Source organism: Cebus imitator, unplaced genomic scaffold, assembly GCF_001604975.1.
Source record: "Cebus imitator isolate Cc_AM_T3 unplaced genomic scaffold, Cebus_imitator-1.0 Scaffold30, whole genome shotgun sequence".
Lineage (NCBI taxonomy): Eukaryota > Metazoa > Chordata > Mammalia > Primates > Cebidae > Cebus > Cebus imitator.
The window spans coordinates 8,074,984-8,097,339 of NW_016107345.1; the positions used below are offsets into that span (position 1 = coordinate 8,074,984).

The 22,356-nt window shown below is 35.9% G+C and overlaps 2 long non-coding RNA genes across 2 annotated transcripts; one reads left to right on the forward strand and one right to left on the reverse strand.

The window, feature by feature from the left end:
- Nucleotides 1–2,021: 2,021 nt before the first annotated feature.
- On the forward strand, nt 2,022–11,683 carry LOC119470416. Its single transcript, XR_005199320.1, has 3 exons — nt 2,022–2,165; nt 6,229–6,279; nt 11,499–11,683. It is a non-coding gene; the product is annotated as an uncharacterized LOC119470416 (long non-coding RNA).
- LOC108300774 lies at nt 6,196–16,810 on the reverse strand. The gene is made up of 2 exons (XR_001823592.2): nt 16,632–16,810; nt 6,196–6,331 (listed from the first exon to the last, which is right to left on the reverse strand). It is a non-coding gene; the product is annotated as an uncharacterized LOC108300774 (long non-coding RNA).
- Nucleotides 16,811–22,356: the final 5,546 nt, after the last annotated feature.

Below are 22,356 nucleotides of genomic sequence, written 5' to 3' on the forward strand. Positions count from 1 at the left end.
AAACCATATGTTATAAATATTTTAACTTTAAATATAGGCTTTAAAGACAAGAATTCAATCAGTGGGGAAACAGTCTATTTAAAATTTGTTACTCACATAGACATCAAGTAGTATCACATATTCTCATTTGCTATTAGCTGTTTGTTATTTCAAAAAACATTTTACATGGATAATCAACCACGTAAGAGTTACAAAGCACTTTACAAATCCATTTATTAAAGCAGATTTGCCTAGAGTGTCTCCGGACAGAAGGCAAATGGAGGGTGGGTGTATTCATACACGAAAATGGAGACACTGAGGCCTTGACTGTAATGCGGAGTGGAGCACACCTTTTATCTGATAAATGAATGAGTTATGCTAATCTGAGTGCTCTCCTGATTCATTATCAGGCCCACAACATAATACAGTCTCTTTAGATGTGCAGGGACTAAACATTGTCCCTCCAAACCCTTCCTAAAATCAGAGGTTTATTTGTAATTAGGGCTGAGAATCACTCAGCCAGAGCTGTCAGCCTCCACGTTCACTGACTGGAGCAGTTTCCCAAGCAGCTTTCAAAACTGCTGAGAAATCTGTCAGTGAAGATGCAGCTGGGGAGGCTTCACATACAGGGCAGGCTGGCCTTGCCTAGCTCAAGATGGGTCACATGAGTGTGTTTCCCTTCCTGGGTTTGGCTCTAAGCCCCAGGGGATGCCTATTTCTTTTATACTATTTGTGGGTGACAGTAGGATACAGACAGATTTTTTGGCCTAGGAATTAGATGGGACCCAGAGGCAGTCATGTACTAAAGGCAACTCACTTCATTCTCATTTTCTGTAATAGTTAAATAGACAATATGCCATTTCTTGCCTTAATCATAAGGTTATTGTGGGGATAAAATTAGATAATGAGCATAAAAAATATTTCACAGGTTTAGGTGTTCTTCAGCTTCGTTATCTACTTACAGTTTTTAGCAATAAACATACATTACCTATTTGATATAAAACAACCAACGCATTCTATTTTTTAAAAAGCTGTACCTATATGTGGTACGAAAATATTCTAGAGAGTGTTTACTAGCAAATCAAAAAAGCAATAATTAATAGCAGCCGGAAAGGGCAACTTGGTTACAAATATGTATAGAGTAGAACCCCAGCATGAGGTATGTTTATTTCTAAAGGATTGAGAAATAAATCTGTGCCAGCATATTCTTTTGAATCCTAACCACATTCTCAAAACAATCTATTATAATAGTGTGTTTCTCATTATTCGGATACTTGTATTGTCTCCTCATCCCAGTGTAATTTAGGAATCAGCTGCAGCAATGGGACAATTGAGTGTTTGAGAGGCTAAGGAAAAGCCTCAACAAGGTCTTCTTTTGAGGTGATGAACTTTTTACCAAGTAGAGTAACATGATTCTAGCACACATTAGGCTTCCTGTATTATTCTTGTTTTGGCCATTAAAAAGTGAAAGAACAGAAAATAGGAGATGCCTCTTCTTCTAAGAACTTGCTTTCCAGCCCTACAGATAGTTAATCCCTTCAGTGGTTGATATCCAGCCTTTTCCTGGGGATTATAGCACCAGTTCTTTCCTTAAATTCCCCATGACGGCAGGGCACGGTGGCTCATGTCTGTCATTCCAGCACTTTGGGAGGCCGAGGCGGGCAGATCACGAGGTCAGGAGATCGAGACCATCCTGACTAACACAGTGAAACCTTGTCTCTACTAAAAATACAAAAAATTAACCAGGCGTGGTGGCACATGCGTGTAGTTCCAGCTACTTGAGAGGCTGAGGCAGGAGAATTGATTGAACCCGGGAAGTTGAGATTTTAGTGAGCTGAGATTATGCCACTGCACTCTAGCCTAGGTGACAGAGTGAGACTCTGTCTCAAAGAAAAAAAATTGGCCATGACATGGACATTCTCTATACTCTCAACATTTTTAAAATTACACTGCCATCCCATCTGGAAAAGGCATCATCTTATTAGTAGGGCATAGACACTTGAAAATAATTACTTGCATATTTATATTTCTTACAGAAATTACAGGAAACTAGTGGCTGCTAGAATGCGTATATAGAAGAAGAAAGAACCTGTCATCCTCAGGCCAAATGATGAGCCTATTTAAGTGACATGTTGGTTACATTTCTAATGATGTGTTAAATTGGCCTTAGGTAACCAGGTCATAAGGTTAGCAGAGGGCAATATTAGTTGGGGAAGAGTTTTGAATTTCCTGAAGTGATAATCTCCTTCTTCCCCTTCTAAAGGAAGCCAACAAAGGCACATATATCAACTGTGTAATTTTTAAAACATCTAGAATCTAAAATTTGCTTATGCATTTTAGCCTCATTTCATGGCCTATGTCAGTCTCCTTACATTTTCACTTCAAGATTTACCTCAAATTCTGTTCATTTCTGAGATTAAAGCTACCATTGGTCTTAATTATATTGGAATAAACAAAAGACATTTCCTTTCACAGAGCCTTATAATTTTTCCCTCTGTAAAGTAAATGGAGAGGTGAATATTACTTTCCCTTGAGACACAGGGAAAATTTTAATTTGGGAGTAAAATAATGAGAGCAATCCCACAAGTAATGCAGGTAAATACATTTTATTACTTAAAGGTCACCTTGAATTTTAGGTAACGACAGAAGATATGTTCATTTCCCAGTCTTCAAATCAAGATACCCAGCACCTAACCTGAAATTTGCTAGGAGTCTTGAAACAAAATACCTGCTCCCATTTCCTGCAATTATCCTATGTTTTCTCCTATTTGAATCATGGTTCAAAACATCAGCAAAATTTTTAATTTATGTTGTATTTTCTCTCCACGACCAGTTAGTCATTAAATACTCTTGAATTTTCCTTTGAAATGTTTTGATATTTATTCTATATCCTTCACTGGCATTGACATGTCACTGCAGACTAAACCCTTCTCATTTCAACTGTCAATTAACTGAAGTATTCTGTTTGATTAAACATAAATCATAATTAATAGAATATTTAACAAATTAAACCACATGATGGGAGATAGACTATTGCCCTATCATGGACTAGAAGTAGTTAACATCACAAACCATAAAAATAATGTAATTATGGAAGAAAAGCTGAAGGAAATGAAAATCTTTCAAAATAAAACTACTTATTTTGGCAAGTGCAATGTTTTCAAATATATTAATAGGAAAGCTTACAAAACTGAGACTGATCTTTTCATGGCAATCCAGAAGGTAGCACATGCAGGCACTTTCCATATGAATTATGATAATTTTTTAGTCAATTTGTATCAATTTGGGTCTGTATAGTTTTGATTATTTAATACATTTTATGTGTTATAAATATCAATACAACTAATATTATTACTAACAATACAATTTCATTTTGACGAGCCTGTAATTCAGTTTCAGTTTGTCTGTCATCTTTTTCCATACTGCCTTAGTGCTGCCATTTTACCATTATAGTAGAATTGTCAAGTGTGAGCATGTGCATGAATTTGAAGGAGGTATAGTGTTTAGTTTGTGTGTGTGTGTGTGTGTATTTGTATTCTGTTAGCAATTTTAGCAAAAAAGGTAGACTTGGGAGAAGATGAAGAAATAAACAGGAAAAATAAGTTGAGGATAAACAAGGTGAATTCCTATGTAGTGAATATTGACTATACTACTAGAAGGAGGAGCACTTGAAAATTATAAACTATTATTTTCTCTTTTACTTTTTCTAAATTCATGCCATCACTCTAGTCAGTATGCATCCATCTGCCAGACAGCATGTATGTGTAGAGATTAGACATGTTACAGAAGGCATTTAAACAGAAAGAACAAATGCAAAATAAGATTATGTATGGAGACAATAGCTTCATAAACCAGGCTATTGCCTGGAGAAAGGATTTTTCAAATTTCTTATTCTCCTCCTTTAGCATATTAAAAGCTTAGCAGTGACCTCCTGAAATATTTGGTATAGAAAAGGTTCTTGTTAGGCTTGCTGCTACTGGACTGTAGAAGACTATGATTTAGCACACCTTGAGAACTAGTCTACTTTGGAAGAATGGAAAGAAGACAGAGAAGGAAAAATGTCAGGTTGTCATGAATCTAGGGCTTTGACCCAGAGGAGAAATGTATGTTAAGTAAAGCAAGTTAGCTCCAATGGAGGGAGTATGCTGGGAAGACAATCGTGGTAGTATCTCAGTTTATTTAACCCCATGCAAAGAAACTAATGCGACCATGTTTTGTTTACATCAACAGGACTTTATATTGCATATAGGTGTGTCTGTAGACTTTAGTACATAGTACAGTCCCTGCTATGTGGTAGATGCCCCCAAAAGTTTAATTAATTAAAAAATATTTTAATTAATCTCTCCCTTTAGGATTAAACTTTTCCTTGGTATTACTGGAACGTTTCATAAGTCACCAAAGAGAAACTATAATGTCTGTTTTGTTATGTTGGCTTGGTAATACTTGCCCTTTGAACAAAAACTTTTATAATATAAGGTATATTGATAGATCATCTTTAAAAAGAAAGTGTGATAAAAATGCAAGTTTTAGAAATATGTTCTACAGGAAATATTTAAAATTATTTTTTAGAAAAAAGGAGGTTCTTTTTCTCTTTACATGCAGGAAGTATCAGAAGAAAATGCCAATGTATAATATTTTGTTACTATTCTCAGCTGATGCCAGTTTCTAAGCCATTGCATTCACATCCTTGCCAAAAGCTGTGAGCTACAATCATATAGCGGAACCTGTGAACAGTATACAGGTGTCTCATGAGCCCTTAATGACAGCCAGCTTCTCCAAATGCAGGAAAGAAAAGACCATACAGAATTATAATGAAATTCACTGGTGTCATGAATTGCATCTTTTAAAAATTTATTTGCTTTTTTAAAATTTTGTTCTTACAAAAGATTTTATTCTATTCTATAAAAAATGAAATCTTTTATAAGAACAAAATAAAAAGCAAGCAAAAGTACCAGTAAGAAGATTTTCAGGGTTTTACTTAATGATAATGTACAAGATGATACTAGAAGCATCAGTGCACTTTGTCTACAAATTTACCTCGGTATCTTTTTTTCCTGCTCCTACTCTCTTCTTTCTTTTGCCCACGTCTGTTGAAGACGGACACAGGCAGCAAGTGACACCATGGACTGCACGGAGAAGTGAAGTACAGCTAGAACAGAACGAAGTGTTAAAAGTTTCTTTTTAAAATTCATTGGGCATTCACACCCAACTTTACAAATCAATGATCAGTGTATGCAGTACTTCAATCAAGGAAGTGAGGAAATGCATTAATGGGTGTCAGAAAACAGATTACTAGGGCATCACTCCAGAGCCAACAATCCTGTGAAATGGCAAAATTCAACTGTGAAAGATAGCTCTTCTAGACTTATGGTGTCTGCTTCTCAATATTTCTTTTAATTGCAAACTACTACATAAAATACTTGGCATCATTCCTGATTTTTTAATGCTGAATATGTAATTGTTGTTATTATTATTTGTGATAGATCCAGAAATAAATAGAGATAAAGGAAAATTTGATTTTTGATTGTTCCTACTTTAAGTCCAAGGCTTGATTTGTAGTTGGAAGGAATAAATGATATTAGAATAAATTGAATCTGTTTAACACAAGACACATTAACTATATATTATATATAGGTTTTCCAAACAGGAGAAAAAGAAGCCAGAGGCCAGGAGAAATATGGGAAAATTACAGACACTGAATGAAATCCAGACACCACCATAAATTGCATGCTCATGTCCCTACCCACTTCTCCATCTTCATGTCCCCCACCACAGGGCTGCCTTTATAAGATTGCAACTTGTAGAGGAGCTGACCTAGTTAGTTTGGGCTGTGTGTTAGTCCATTTTCATACTGCTCTGAAGAAATAGCCGAGAGTCGGTAATTTATAAAGAAAAAGTGGTTTAATGAATTCACAGTTCCACATGGCTGGGGAGGTCTCACAATCATGGTGGGAGGTAAAGAAGGAACAAAGGCACATTTTACGTGGTGGCCTGCAAGAGCGTGTGTGCAGGGCAACTGCCCTTTATAAAGCCATCAGATCTCATGAGACTTATTCACTGTCATGAGAACACCATGGGAAAACCCATCCCATGATTCAATTACCACCCATTGGGTCCTTCCAATGACACATGGAGATTATTACAATTCAAGGTGAGATTTGGCTGGGGACACAGCCAACCCATATTAGGCTGCTATAACAAATTAAAATAGCCTGGGTGGCTTAAACAACAAACATTTATTTTTCACAGTTCTGGAGGCTGGAATGTCCAAGATGAAGGTGCTGGGAGCTCTGATTTCTGGTGAGTGCCCCTTCCTGGTGAGTAGATGGCTGCTTTGTCATTGTAGCCTCACCTGGAGGAGAGAAGAGAGAGAGAAAAAATAAGTTATTTCCTGTCACTTCTAATAAGGGCATTAATTCTGTCATGAGAGCTCCATCCTCACAACATAATTACCTCTCATAGACCCTATCTCCAAATACTATCATATTTGGCATTAGGGCTCCAACATATAAATTTGGGGGAACAAAAACATTCAGTCAGTAGAGACAAAGTTTCACCATGTTAGCCAGGCTAGTCTTGAACTCCTGACCTCATGATTCACCCACCTCAGCCTCCCAAAGTGCTGGGATTGCAGGTGTGAGTCACCGCACCTGGCCACTCACCATTCCTCCCTCCCTCCCTTCCTTCTCTCTTTCTTCTCTTTCTTCCTTCCTCCCTCCCTCTCTCTCTTTCTTTTTTCTTTCTTTCCTTTCTTTTATTCTTTCAACTCAGCAATTCTTTCCCACTTCCAGTCTTTCCATCAAACTCTTTTCTCTCCTTGAAACCTGTTCCTTCTGGCCCTTCACTGGCTTGGCTTTCGTCCCAACCTAGTAAAAAGTCACGTTGTTCTCTATTGATATCCACTGCTTGTCACATGGTAATCACTATCCATAGTAATTTATGAACTCTTAATCTAGTTAAAAAAAATATTACCCAATACATTGTTAGTGCCTCAGGAAAAGGGGCATATATATCTGTTATCCAACAAATGTGTACTCAGTGTACAGATTAAGCAACCAATCAATATTTATTGGGTGAGCTAATTAATTAATGAAATGTAAATGGAAGAAAATTTATACCCAGATAATGTATATCATTCCAGAGAAACATCACTTCACAGCTTGAATGTCTTTAAGTAGAGATGCAAATGCAGAGGATGCTCAGTTAAGTATAATTTTTTTTTTTTAATACGGAGTCTCACTCTGCCACCCAGGCTGCAGTGCAGTGGCGCGGTCGTAGCTCACTGCAACCTCCATCTCTCAGGTTCCAGCAATTCTTCTTCCTCAGCCTTCCGAGTAGCTGGGACTACTGGTATGTGCCACCATGCCTGGCTAATTTTTCTATTTTTATTACCAGGCAGGTCTCAAACTCCTGATCTCAGGTGATCCACCTGCCTCAACGTCCCAAAGTGTTGGGATTACAGGCGTGAGTCCCTGGGCCTGGCCTAAATTTACATTTTTATTTGCTAAGTCCTGCACCCCATTCTGTCTTTTTATTATTAATAGTTATATCTGGCAACCTTACCCAAATAAAAATTGTCAAAAGATATGTCTTTAAGTAAAGTGTGATTATGAAAATAGCACAATACAATAATTTCAAACTTGTTTCAGTTATGAACCCATTTGGGAATCTGATAAAATCAATGTTATTTCCCCAGAAAATATGCATAATCAAATACATTTACCTATCTGGGGGAAAGTTTACATACTCTCTGAAGCCCATCCTTAATTCCTTCTGTATCATAATCCCACATGTAAATTGATCCTGAAATCTCCTTCATCCATGCTTCCAGAATCACTTACTTCAAGCCATCATCTGTCATCTGGATTAATAGTGTTCTTAACTGGTTCTTCCTTTAGTCCTTATCTTCGTTAATTCACTTTCATATAGCTTCTAAACCAAAATGTTTCTCCCTAAGCATATATTTGGTCATGTCTTTCCCGTATTTAATATCACTGCATTACCTATAGAAATGTTTACAATAGCATAGTAAATTGTGGCTCTTACCTACTTGGTGATAACTCCTCCCTTCCACTTCATTAATGAGCAGTATTGGATTCTTTGCAGGCTCCCTGTTCTACTCTGCTGCTTACAACTCCATTTATTGTGCTTACTGTTCCCTCAGCCTAAAACATACTCTCACCCCATTGTCTGCCAAGCAGCCGCTTCTCTGGTGAAGGCTTACAAAGATCTCCTCCCATCCCTCACACTACTTAAGGCTGACTCTGCGACTCTCAGTTTTCCCCTGTTCCTCATTAATGCACCACAATAAAAAGAAATTGTTTATTTATTAGTGATTTCCAGTAGTCTTTGTAATTCTCAGGGTAATGACTGTGTCATTCAACTCTGCATTTATATTTCCTGAACAGTGGATGATATATAGCAGATACACAATAAAATTTTTACAAATGAATACATACATGCTTATATGTATTTAGTAATTTTTGTCATTATACACATGCACACATTCACATCACATTTTTGTTGCCAGTAAGCAAAAAGAGTGGGTCATGGAGGTTCATTGAATTATTTCTGTAAGATACATTGCAATGAAGATAGTACAAGTATAATACTTCTAATGCCTTGGTAAGCTCTAAGCTTAATTAATATGTGTGAATATCTGACAACTATGACCTGTCTTAGTCCTTTTGGACTGTTACCATAGACTAGGTTGCTTATAAATAACAGAAACTTATTCCTCACAGTTCCGAAAACTGGGAGATCCAAGATCAAGGCACTGGCAGACTCGGTGTCTGGCGAGAGCCCATTTCCTGGTCTATGCATGTTGCCCTCTTGTGTTCTCACGTGGAGAAAAAGGCAAAGCGGTTCTTGAGGGCCTCTTATAAGGGCGCTAATCCCACTACAACCCAGTGACCTTATTACTTAATGGCTTTCCAAAGGCCCCATGACATTGGGGATTGGGTTACAACACATGAATTTTGGGGAGGCAGAAGCATTCAGACAAAAACATGATGAATGACTTTCTCATGTGAAAATAAGTAAGTAAATATAACTTCCGGAAGCAAAATGTAAATGTTTGTATTGTATTAAAAAATAGGTAGATGCATATTTTTCTTTCTTTTTGTTTTCTAAAGGCTAAATTCCAGAAGAAACATGCTTATCTAATAAAATAGGGTGTATCTGACTTATTACAAAAGTAAATATGACTCAAACTGGTAGTATATGTGAAGAGTTTTTTTTAACAATAGTAGAGTAAAGTATAAATACAATGACATCCTGCCAATATTGCTTGCCATGTTCTAGATGGCTGTTCATTAAATAAAGCTATAAACTTTTTGTCATAAGGAATGAGTATTGTTTTCCAATTAAAGATGGTTTTTAGTAACATGTTACTTATGACTACATACTTATTACAAAATTCAAGCAGTACATGTATATGTAAAGTTAAATGTGAACCATCTCTTCTTAGTGGAATCCCTTTACACTCTACATTTGTACTGCCTTCCCACTATGCATAATGCTAGCACTGCTAGCATTGCCTTATGCTGCCTAACTTGAAGACCTTCTGTTTTGCATATATATTTATGTCTCTATAAATACGGTTTCTTACACACATAAAATTGTACTACACATCTATTTATTAAACTCTCAATGAAATCTGCAATGAACACTTGTAGTATTACATTTGGAGTATACTTGCCCTTTTCCTGGTTCAAAGCAATCTAATTGTCTCTTGGGGAATCCACTCCACTTTCCTCCCCATCCACCAACACTCTGGTTAAGACTGACTCACCTGTTCTTCTTGAGTGGACCTTAATTGGTTTATCCAATGAGCATATCTCTCCTCCAGGCCACAGTGACTGGCTTCTAGGTGAGTTCTAAACCCATCTGATCCAGCGAGAGAGGGGTGACATGATCAAGAGTCGTGAGAAGCTGTAAGAGGTTCTTTGCAAAGTCAGGGGATGAGGACTTTCCCAAACTAGATCTGATTTTTATCTCTTCAAAAATAAGCAAGGAGGCAGAGATTTTAGAACATCACTATTATGACATTGCCTAGTCAAAATAATGTCACACAACATTAAGATATTGTACTCTAGTTTCAGTGTGCTGCTTGTGAAGCTTCTAATTTTTTAATATTTCTAAGCAGGACTGGCTACTCATTTTCAACACACATGCACACTTTTTGGCGGGCAGCCTGGGCTTTTACTTCAAAGGAAGAAGGACATTCAACTCCCTTTATAATGACAAGAAAAAGATGACTGGCAGGGGTTACATTTAATCAAAATTTCATTACCTAATTTGATATGGGTTTAATGAATAAGGACCTTCTCTAACCTTTCTGACCAACGTTAAGCAGCAAATTGAGGCAATTATTATCTGAATGTTTCAGATAAGAAATACAGGTTTGGTTTACTGTAAGCTTATGAATTGATTTTTTTTTTCAGAAAAATATCCACAGATCTTGCGGTGACTTTCTTGAGAGTTCCATTCTCCTCCCACCTTCTAACCAAAAGAGAAGAAAATCATTATTAAATACCGGGTTTAAAGAGGACTCAGAGCTTACAAAGAAAATGACCAAGTATCTCTCAGAAAGGATAGAAAAAACAGCTCTTTCATGAGGGCTACCAGAAGGAACTCCTTTTTTTCCACTGGAAATGATCAAGGTGAGGGAACATGAGGTCTTATTGCTCTTGGAGTTATATGAGAGAAACCCACCTCAATGCTCAACTGGCTTTAAAATCTTTTTTTACTTAAATAGTTTGAAAGTTTTTATCAAATGTAGTCAGAGTACTGACTAATGGAGAGCCTGTGATACAAAGATAAGACGTGGCTTCTTATCTTCAAGGAGTTCGTAATATAATAATGGAGACAGATATCGGAAGGAGGACTGGAATGCAGGGTTTGGGTGGTGCAGAACAGACACCTAAAAGATTCACAAAGTTATCACAAATGAGCTAATGCCTGAAACTGAACCTTAAATAGACACTGGGGTTATGTGACTCAAAGGAAATAGAGAAGAGCAAGCAGTTTGTGAAAATCCATGGGGATGAGACAGAATAGTGAGTTCAGGGATATTCAGAGAGTTCTTCTTCATTCAAAATACACTGATTGAGTTCATAGATCTATAGGGATCTCATGATTAAAATAGATAAAATTCTTGCCCTAGAGAATTTTACATTAAACTATTGGGAGCCAGAAAAAAAATCAGCAAATAAGCATGATATGTAAGTAATTATACTTCCTACAAGCAAAAATAAAGGAGATTAAAGACAATTGTAGAGTAAGGTGTGATACACATTTTCTTAGACAAAAGCTGCTAATTGTCTCTCAATAACCATGTTTTCATTTTCCTTTAGTCGTAAGACATTTTGAGTTTTAGCTGGCCACATTGCCACACAGCCTAGATTACATTTCCCTGTGTTCCTTAGAGTTGGTGATCAAGCTGTAGCCAGTAGGATGTAAGTAGAAGTGACATGTGCAACTGAGTACTTTTCTCCTTGCCTTGTCTTCTTTCCCAGTGTCCAGAAGGTGAACATCGTGATGGGAGATGTAGTAGCTGCCAGACCTCATGATGGAAGGTGCGTTTTGAGGACGGCTAAGCAACATGATTGAAGATGTCTGAGTCTTTGATACTACGGAGCAGCAACAACACCCTTGGACCACCAATACTCTCAGATTCATATGTCAAAGAGAAATAAACTTTCATCTTGTTTAATTCGTTATTATTTTGATCTTTTTTTAACAGTAGCCAGATTTGTATTCAATTGAATAAAGGTAACATCTGAGCAGTGCCTGAAATAAATAAGGAATCATGAGGTTTAATGGACAAAAAGTATTCCCATTAAGTGAATAGCAAAAGCAAAGGCCCTCAAATGAAAAATGCTTACAAAGTTTCAATTCTAGGAAAGAAGACAGCGTTAAAAAGGGGGTAAACAAGAAGGAGGGTCAACTGATGAAGTCAGGAGACTTACAGAAAGCCAAATCACTTAAGGTCTCATATTTCATAGTTAAAAACTTTAGATTTTACTCTGAGTGACAACAGAAGGCACTGAGGGATTTTTGAGCGATTAGTAGTATGATCTAATTTGTTTTACAAAGCCATTCTGACTACAAGGTGAAGAATATTTTTGGGGGCAAGAATGGAAGTAGTGAGATCAGTTCAGAGGTTACACCAACATCTGGTGAGTGATAATGCAGCTTTGACAGGATAGGGAGCTAGGGGTGATGTAACTTAAACTTAAAAAAAAATAGTCAATAGGATTTATTGATAGTGTGATATTAAAAAAAGAAAAAAAAAGAAAAAGTTAAGAAAAGCACTAAGGCTTGAGTTTTGGGAAAATGTAAGTGTCATTTATGTACATAAAAAGTCAGAGAGGAGGCAGTTTTGGAAGCTTGAATACCAAAAGCTTAATTTGGCATATTGTATTTGAGGTGCCTCTTAGTCAACAAATCTAGATAAGAGTAGGCATTTGGGGCGAAAAAAGAAACCTGGAGTTTGGAAAAAAAAAAAAAATGGTGTCTTAGTTCCTGAGAAACATTTGGGAAACATTAGCATATGGATGGGATTTAAAGGTATGAGGCATGAGATCTGCAAGAGGCTGGGTACAGACAAAGAGTTCTGGGGATAGTGCCCTGGAACACTGCGACATTTAGGAGTTGGGAAAATGAGTAGAAATAAGTGAAATGGAGAAATCAGTCAACTCTGGAGGAGGAGAAACAGGAGAGTGGGGCCCAATAAGCCAAGGAAAGGAAGAATTTCAAGAAAGAGTAAGTTATCAACTGTGCCAAATACTGCAAACAGGTCAGATAGCACTGAACATTGGCTATTAGATTTAGCATATAGAAGTCTTTAAAGGTCTTGACAAGAGCAATTTGGATGCAGTGAAGACAAAAACTTAAATGAAGTGAGTTCAAGCAACAATAAGCAATCTGAAGGTGAATGAGAGCTTTGGTTCCTTTTTTTTTTTTGGATGGGCATTATTAGAAATTATTTTTGATGGCAATTAATAAAGGGATAATTGTTCTTAATTCTTGATTTTTATGCTAATTTAAAAACAGTCTAATGGTGAGGAAATGATTTTGGAAAAAGAAAAGACAACGAAAGTAGTGTGGTTCTTTATAAGGGGAGAGGTTTTAGTTTACAAGTGGTAGAGTTGACCTTGGAACAAAAAACCTTAGTTATTATGACAGGAGGAAAAACAAAATGTATGGGTACTGATATATATAGGTGTATTGACTTGGTAGTCATGTCTAAATTTCTTGTTTAGCCAGAAATGGAGCAAATCAAAGAGTACATGAGCCTTAAAATACAGCTAAACTGATAATTCCGTGGAAATAGCAACTTAGAACCAAAAGTGAACATGAGATTCCCCCAAGATTACACAGAAACACTGGGGAATCCTTTGGATTTTTTTACTTGAAATAGAAATTGTTTTAAACACACAGATTCTCTCTCTCTCTCTTTCTCTCTCTCTCTCCCTTACACACACACACACACACACACACACACACACACGAGACTCACACACACACATCCCTTATTATGTAAAAATAAATACTTGATCTAAAGTTAGATAATCCACTACCAGTATTTTTTAACTGTAATACCTTGCAGAAAATTTTACCTTGCTTCTGAGCTTAATTTTTATCAGCAAAATAAGCTAATATTACATTTGCTTATAACTTATGAACACAGATCTATTGAGATCACTTGTATATATCTCCATTTGATTTCCCACAGATATTACAGAGACTCAAAATTGAAATCGTTTCTGCTCTAATTTTTCCACCATATTTGAATAAACAGACACTGTCATGGATCAAGTTTCTCAACTCTTTCACCACACAATATTTAATTTAGACCTCTCCTCCTCTCTCCCACTATCTCAAGTTTGACTGATTAACAAGTCCTGAAAATTCCATTTTCTAAATATGTCACTTTATCATAATTTATATTTTCGATATCTAAAGTCTATGTCTTTGCAGAAAAATAACATAAGTGCATATACTTTTCCTTGAATTTTGTTTTAATTTGGTCCTTACTGTTTTCTCTTTTTTTGAGACAGTTTTACTCTGCCACCCAGGCTGGACTGCCAGTCTTGGCTCACTGCAGCTTCAGCCTCCCGGGTTCAAGCGATTCCCTTGACAGCCTCCCAAGGAACTGGGATTACAGGCGGCTGCCACCACCCCAGCCAAGTATTTTGTATTTTCAGTAGAGACCAGGTGTTGCCATTTTGGCCAGGCTGGTCTCAAACTCCTGACCTCAGGTGATCCACCTGCCTGGGCCTTCAAAAGTGCTGGGATTACAGGGATGAGCCACCATTCTTATGGTTTTCTAAATGTGTTTGTGTTGTCATACTCTTTTTCCTCTTCCACAAAGTTTCGCTTTTATTTTCTTACACTTAAAAAACAAAATCCTCAATTATTTCAGCATTTAATTCCATTTTTTGTATATAATTTCTAACCCTTTACTTAAAATATTTATCTACTAAATACATACCAATATACACTAATGTATACGAAATGTCAAACATCTTAGGTTTTGTTAGAGTTGTAGAGTATTGACCTTCAACTTTGGAAATTGTTTTTGTATCTTCATTTCCTGCTTGTACTTGCTTTTGAGTAAGGAGTCACGTAGCCTATGAGTAATTGGATCTTTTGTGCAATTAGAACTTTTCCCTGTATTATAATTTATAGCATGGTTGAATTGAGCAACGTGTAATGAGTCATTTTTCTGAGGCTTTTAAGGAAGTTATTTTTGAAGGTCTGCCTAAGAGGCTAAAATATGTCTGAATTAAAAGGAATGACAGGCTGCAATCAGGACTGCAAAATAAAGGTGCTCAGTAAGCAGCCCTATTACAATCAGAAAGTGAAGGAAACGGATCTCTGTCTTGTGTGCAGAGGCAGAGGAAATGATGAATACCTTAGGTAACTCATTCTGTGCAAAATCAATCTTTCACTGTCAATTTTAAATGAACTAATTTGTTCATAAATCTGCTCAGTCAGTTTGGAAGCATACTCTGTTCCTTCATATTAGCAAATCCTTTAATCTTGACTAGTCCACTGAGTAAGAAATCTAGAAATGTGTTAATATGATTGGACATATGTAGTAGGATAAGAATTGATTCTTTTAATTAGTGTCCGCTCAAGTTAGAGTCCCTTTCTTGGCTGAACTATTGACCCACTAATATATCAAGAGATTATGTTATGACTAACATATATCCAAAGTTCAATTTAACTCTTTCTTTATTGGCCAATATTGCAGTAAACTTTCTAGGACTAAATCTTTCATTTCTTTTTTAAGGACTGGTTAGTTTTAGATGTTATATGAAAAGTAGCAAATGCATAAATATCTTAACATTAAGTTTATACATCATAACATATCTACAAACTGTTCAATAATACAACACTTACTGTTTTGGAAATGCAAATTATCATAGATTTAATTGTCATCTATTAAAATTAAATGATGCTCCATATAATTTCTTATATGAGCTTCACTTTTAAATACTTGGAATTTATATGCAAACTCCTTCCATAGTGTTATAGAACAATATGAGAAAGAAATTCAAGAAATACTGCATAATATAAAATTTTGTTATGAGATATGAAAATAAGATATTCTAAGTATGATGACTCTTTTTGTTATTTTGTATATATTGATAGTTACTTAAAAGGCATGTGAATTTTGATTCATAAAGAGAAGAATATGAAAAGTCTGTGTAAAATAGATGGTTATAAAACCTAAGGATACATTTAAAATCTGTTTTTTTCTTGCTTAAGTGCATTCATAACAATGTATTCTTAAATGAATTACATCTATGTCTTTTAAAAGAAAATGTAGAATTTTCTTTACATATACACATTGTACAGTATTTTTAAAAATCCATATTAAAGAGATAATCCCTAATAAATATTATCAGTTTGGCAATTATTACCAGTTTTAAAAATATTTTCTATCACTATAAACCCTTAGAGTATGAATAGTATTTAGCAATGAATTTGAGAGAAGCTATGTTCATATATTTCACACTCACTATAGGGAAAAAGATTGAAGGACGGAATACCGTATAACTCATTCAGCAAACATTTATTTTACATATTCTGTGTGTGGTGTCCAGTACCAAGTATTCTGTGGAATTCCAAAAGCTTTCTAACATAGTACCTGATTTAAAGGAAGCTATAATTTGAACTTTAATTTGAGTCTATGCACTATTTTAATGTGAATATTGGGTTTAAGCTTTGCTGGAAGCTGATATCCTTATCTTCTTCCTCAAAACTGCTGTAATCATAACTTTCTCCTTCTACTTGCGGCAATTATATTCTTCCAGTTGATCAAACCAAAAACCTTTAGAATCGTCCTTAATTTCTCTCATTCCCTCTCACTCCATACCCAATTTGGTGGTAAGTACTATTACCACTATCTTAAAGTCTATTCAGAATCAAAGCATTGTACAAATGGGTAATTACGAAAGTACCCTTAGGAGACAAAGCTAAAGGAGTAAGTCTAAGGAAGAAGAAGATGCCTTGCAAGTATTCAGTTTCAGGCAGAGTCTTCAGGAAGAAGCTTGTGCCTGATTTCATAAGGGTGCCTCCGGCATAGGTACTGGGCTTTTCACATCTTGATACCCATCCATCTTTTCTACACTTACCCTGGAGGAATATAAATTCCTAGGTACTTCCAGCAATCTGAGCATGCAAGAGAGAACTGCTCCAGTATCTTTAGGGCAGTCTTCCAGTTACAGCTGCAGGCCATTAGAAAGGAAGACTCACAGAGCAGAGCTGAGAGAGGAATGCACAGAAGTGGGAAGAAGGGAGATCCTGAGGGAGCACAAACTGTGCCTGGTGTATTTAGCAATCCCGTCTCTATTCTAAAGATGTCCTGGCAAAAATACAAAATAAAACCTTGACAAGACTATTTATAGTGGTATGATCTCTTAGACCAAAGAATGAAATCAACTCCAATGTCTATCAATAGAATAATTTGTGTCTGTGTATTTGAGAGCCTTACAAATGCAAAATGAATGAGGAAGATATCTATTTTCCTCTTAATGCAGAGTTTTATCCAGGGTCTGTGTAAAGTGAAAAAAACAAGGATGCCAATTTTAGTCTAAGAAAGTGGTGAAAATATGAATATTCATATGGACTACTTGGTAATGTTAAAAAATAAATAATAGAAAAATAACCTCCAAATTAATAATACGGTTACTTTTAGGGGAAGCAAAAAACCAGAGTGGATGGGAGAGGGATGGATGTAAAACGTCTGTTAGTCCACATTATCATAGAACTGTGTAACTATTTAACATACTTGCAATACAAATGTAAATGTAAAAATTCCCTAAAAGATTAAAAATGACTAAAACAAGTAAACCTAACTTTATATCACCTGGAAGAATAACCAGAAAGAGAAAATACTTTGAAATACAGTACTTTGACTGGATATCCATGACATATTATATTCAAAGGACAAAAAGCAAGCAAATTTTATGCAATATTCTTAATTTTAATGGCAATATTATTGTATGTATTTATTTTAAGACAGGGTCTTGCTCTGTCACCCAGCCTCTAGTGCAGTGATCATGGCTCACTCCAGTCTTGACATCCTAGGATCAAGCAATCCTCCCACTTCAGCCCCCCAAGTATCTAGGACTACAGGTTTGTGCCACCACACCTGGTTAATTTTTGTATTTTTTGTAGAAGTGGGGTCTCACTATATTGCCCAGACTGGTCGTGAACTTCTGCTCTCAAGTCATTCTCCTGCCTCAGCTTCCCAAAGTGATGAGAATACAGTTATATTTTAAACTTATAGGTATATTTTAAAATAAAGAAAATAATTTTGTTGATAACAGTGGAAGTCATATATATTTTTTCAGTTTAAAAAAGAAAAAAAAAATAAAACGGGGAAGTTAAGTAAGTTTCTATAACTTTAAATTTAAAACAACAGTATTAGTTAAAAATTATCTTGTGTGTGTGTGTGTGTGTGTGTGTGTGTGTATGTGTGTGTATGTATTGTTTTCCCTTGCTCTCTCACTAGAAAACAAGCTATAAAAACTCCATAGCAATGAGCATTCCCAGCATCCAGGTTGTGGTCTCTATCTATAATTTGCCACTAAAAGAAGCCAAGGTACAAAGTTACCTGGAGAAATGACTAATTCTGGGGCTCAGCTAAGGGATGTCCAAACAAGGACTGAACACTGGTTATACCAGGAAGAAAGGAAGCCCTCAAACGTTATTAAGCAAACATATGCCAGAAGAATAAGGAGCCAGTTTGAAAGTGCTCCCGTTGGCCTAAAATCAAACAGTGCTTAAAATGACCTTCAACATCATTAGTCATTTGGAACGGTAAATTAAAAGCACAAAGCGATATCACTTCTACCCAGTAAAGTGGCTATAATAATAAGGCAGACAATAATAATGGTTAGCATGGATGTGGACAAATTGAGAACTTAACTCATTGCTGATGGGAATGTAAAATGAGCAGCCACTTTGGAAAAAAGTCTTTGGTGGATCCTCAAAAAATTAATCATAGAGTTACCATATGACCCAGAAATTTCACAACTAGTTATGTACCCAAAATAAATAAAAGTATATGTCAACACAATAACTTGTGCATGGATGCTGACAGTAGCATTATTTATAATAGCCAAAAAGTAGAGTCAAATTGGCAATTAACAGATGAGTGAATGAAAAAAATATGATATATTCATATAATAGAATATTATTTATCAATAAAAAGGAAAGAATTACTAATACATGCTACAATATAGATAAGCCTCAAGAACATTATGCTAAGTAAAAGAAGCAAGTTGCAAAAGACAATCTATTGCATAATATCATTTATATGAAATGTCCAGAATAGGCAAATCTATAGAGACAGAAAGTTATTTACTCATGGCTTAGACTGAGGGTAGGGAGAGGGAGATGGGGAATGATTGCTAATGAGTAAAGGTTTCTTTCCAAAATTTTGAAACTGTTCTAGAGTTAGATTATAATAGTTGAACAACTCTGTAAATACACTGGGATCCATTGAACTGTGTACTTTTAAAAATGTATTTCCCGTACCAGTCAGAATGATTATTAAGTCAGAAAACAACAGATGCTGGTGAGATTGTGAAGAAAAAGAAACACTTCTACACTGTTGGTGGGAGTGTAAATTAGTTCAACCATTGTGGAAAACAGTGTGGCAATTCCTCAAAGACATACAGGCAGGAATGCCACTTGGCCCAGCAATCCCAATTTTTGATACATACCCCCAAAATACAAATTGTTCCATTGTAAAGACACATGCATGCTTATGTTCATTGTAGCATTCTTCACAATAGCAAATACATGGAGCCAACCTACATGCCCATCAATGATAGACTCAATAAATAAAATGTGGTACATATACACCATGAAATACTATGCATCCACAAAAAGGAATGAGATCATGTTCTTTGCAGGAACACAGATGGAGTTGGAGGCCCTTATTCTTAGCAAACCAATGCAGGAACAGAAAACCAAATACCTTATTGTCTCGCTAATAAGTGGGAGCTAAATGCTGAGAACATATGGACACATGGTGGGGTACAAAACACACTGGGGCCTGTTGGAGGGCAGCAGTGAGAGGAGGGAGAAGCTCAGGAGAAATAGCTGATGAATGCCGGGCTTAATAACTGGGTGATGGGATGATCTATGCAGCAAACCACCATGGTACACATTTTACTTATGTAACATACCTGCACATCCTGCACATATACCCCTGAACATAAAAGCTGGAAAAATATATCTATGAGCTCATAATAATTCCTAAAACACACATACACACACATGCGCGTGCAAACACACACACACACACACACAAAATTAGTTACCATTGACAGTTGCTCAGGTGCCGGTTTACTATTCTGCAAATTTATAAAACAAGTAATAAAAATTTTTATTTGTGAAATTTTCCATTTAGTTTAAGCAGCATTTATTTGTAATGCTATCTCAGTGAGACATAACTTGAAAATATTTTATACCAAGCCTAAAATATTTAAGAAGTTGTAGGTTATAAATTTGACAGTGTTTTTCACAGTGCATACAGTTAAAAAACAAGTCAATAAAATTTGTTTTATTTATGATATGGATTCTAATATTGCAAATAATATTCATTTCATTTTCTTCATATGTTTCCTTCTCTGAACTTTCTTCTTTGGTTTATTTGGTTTACACTTCATGGATTCAATCACTCTTAGGAATTAGTAGACCTGTTGAAAAAAAATTTCAGTGCTAACTAGAGACCAATTTAATTACAAACGCATGCACACAAACAATTAATGGAACAGTTTATTTCCCTTATAAATAGCATTAATTTTCAACCTGAAGTTTTCAACAAGATACTTTACAATGAACATGAAAGTCAATCCAGACCAGCAACATGACATTATGTAATTAACATAGATACACATTAAATGAAAGTAAAAATAAATTTCAACCCAGAAAACTGAAATAATAATAATCTTAATGAATGATGTTGAATAAAAATGAACAGGAATTAACCTTCTATGGACCTTCTCTTAAATTTTGCTCAGAGATATTATAGTTGTAAAAGCATAATACCCTTTTGCAAGACAGTGTGTGTGCGTGTATCTGTAAATATGTTTGTACATATGTATATATGTGTGTATATATGTGTCTATGTTTCTCTTTGTGTGTGTGTGCACATGTGTGTGTGTGTACATGTGAAGCTGTATTTCAGGACTCTGTTTGACTTCCAGAACCAGTCCTAAAATCTGCACCCTAAGGCTGCAAAAACTCAGTTTCCGTTTTGTTGCTACAGGAAAACAGCACAAGGGGAGTGTTGGCAAGACGTGAAACTGGTCAGTGCATCTGCCATCCCTGGGTGCTGTCTTGGTGAGACTCGTCAGTCCTCTCTGCCTTGTGCACTGATGCTGAAGACTCCCCCCTGACCAGATCCTAGTCATTTGCCAGGCTCTCTCTGTCATGAGGAGTTACACTGGCAACTGATCCTCATGCTCACCCTGCTGTCAAAGCATTCCAATTTTTAATCGCTACATGACTTGTCAAATTGAATATGAACCACATGCCTACAATGCAATCTCTCTAATAATGAGAATGCCAAAAAAAAAAAGGAGAAGTCTGTGCAGGTCTCCTGTCACTATTGACATTCTGAAACTAAGTTTGAGAAAGTTCCTTAACCGAAAATTATGTTTGCACCTTAAGAAACTAAATTATTTCTGTAATTTACACAATAAGGCACTATATTGTCAAAAGCATGTGCCTACACTTACTGAATATTTCTAAAGTTCTGGCTAACTCTCATAGACCATATTTCCACTGTGGAAAAGAATCCATCTCCCATGATCAGGGAAGAAAACAGCCAAAATTCAGTCCCAGATCTGTAGAACACACCTGTCACTTCCTTACCTACTGAGAGATAGTCTCTTCTTGGCTGTATTTAGTTTGAAATGCCAAGGCATATATTAAGAATTCTTAAATTCTGAATGATGAACTATATTTTTCTGAGAATGCTGCTTGAATCAGTCTCAGTTATTTATTACCTAGATTTTGAGATTTGGTATTTCCACAGGATTGAGAATTAAGATAAAAATGGAAGACAATGTTTTCATTAATTAAAAATTAAAATAAGTTTACTTGTATTTATGTTTCAATATTGATCTTATGTTTTGAATGTGTTTACAAGAAATGTGCCAAATCCTATTATTTACTGGATTCTGACAAGGTTTTTCTGTAAAGATCAGTCAAAAGACACATTAGGCTCTGTGGACAGGATCTAATATGTATGTTTTATAACTATATACAGTCAATTTTAATTCAACAGTATGTCCTCAGCATTATACTAAAATCAGGTAAAATAGCCTTGTAGACCTATGTGGAATGAATACCTTGGTAATAAGACAATTCTTTTTTCTTTTTTTTTTTTGAGTCTACTCATTATTTATTCAGTAGTCTAGTAGATTTCTTCTTTTTTTTTTTTTAATTTATTCTACCTTAAGTTCTGGGATACATGTGCAGAACGTGCAGGTTTGTTACATAGGTATACATGTGCCACAATGGTTTGCTGCACCCATCGACTCGTCACACACATTAGGTGTTTCTCCTAATGCCATCCCTCCCATTGACCCCCACCCAGTGACAGGCCTCAGTACGTGATCATGTTCCCTTTCCTGTGTCCATGTATTCTCATTGTTCAACTCCCACTTATGAATGACAACATGTGGTGTTTGGTTTCCTGTTCCTGTGTTAGTTTGCTGAGAATGATGGTTTTCAGCTTCATGCATGCCCCTGCAAAAGATGTGAACTTTCTTTTCTATGACTGTGCAGCATTCCATTGTGTATATATGCTACATTTTCTTTATCTAGTCTATTATT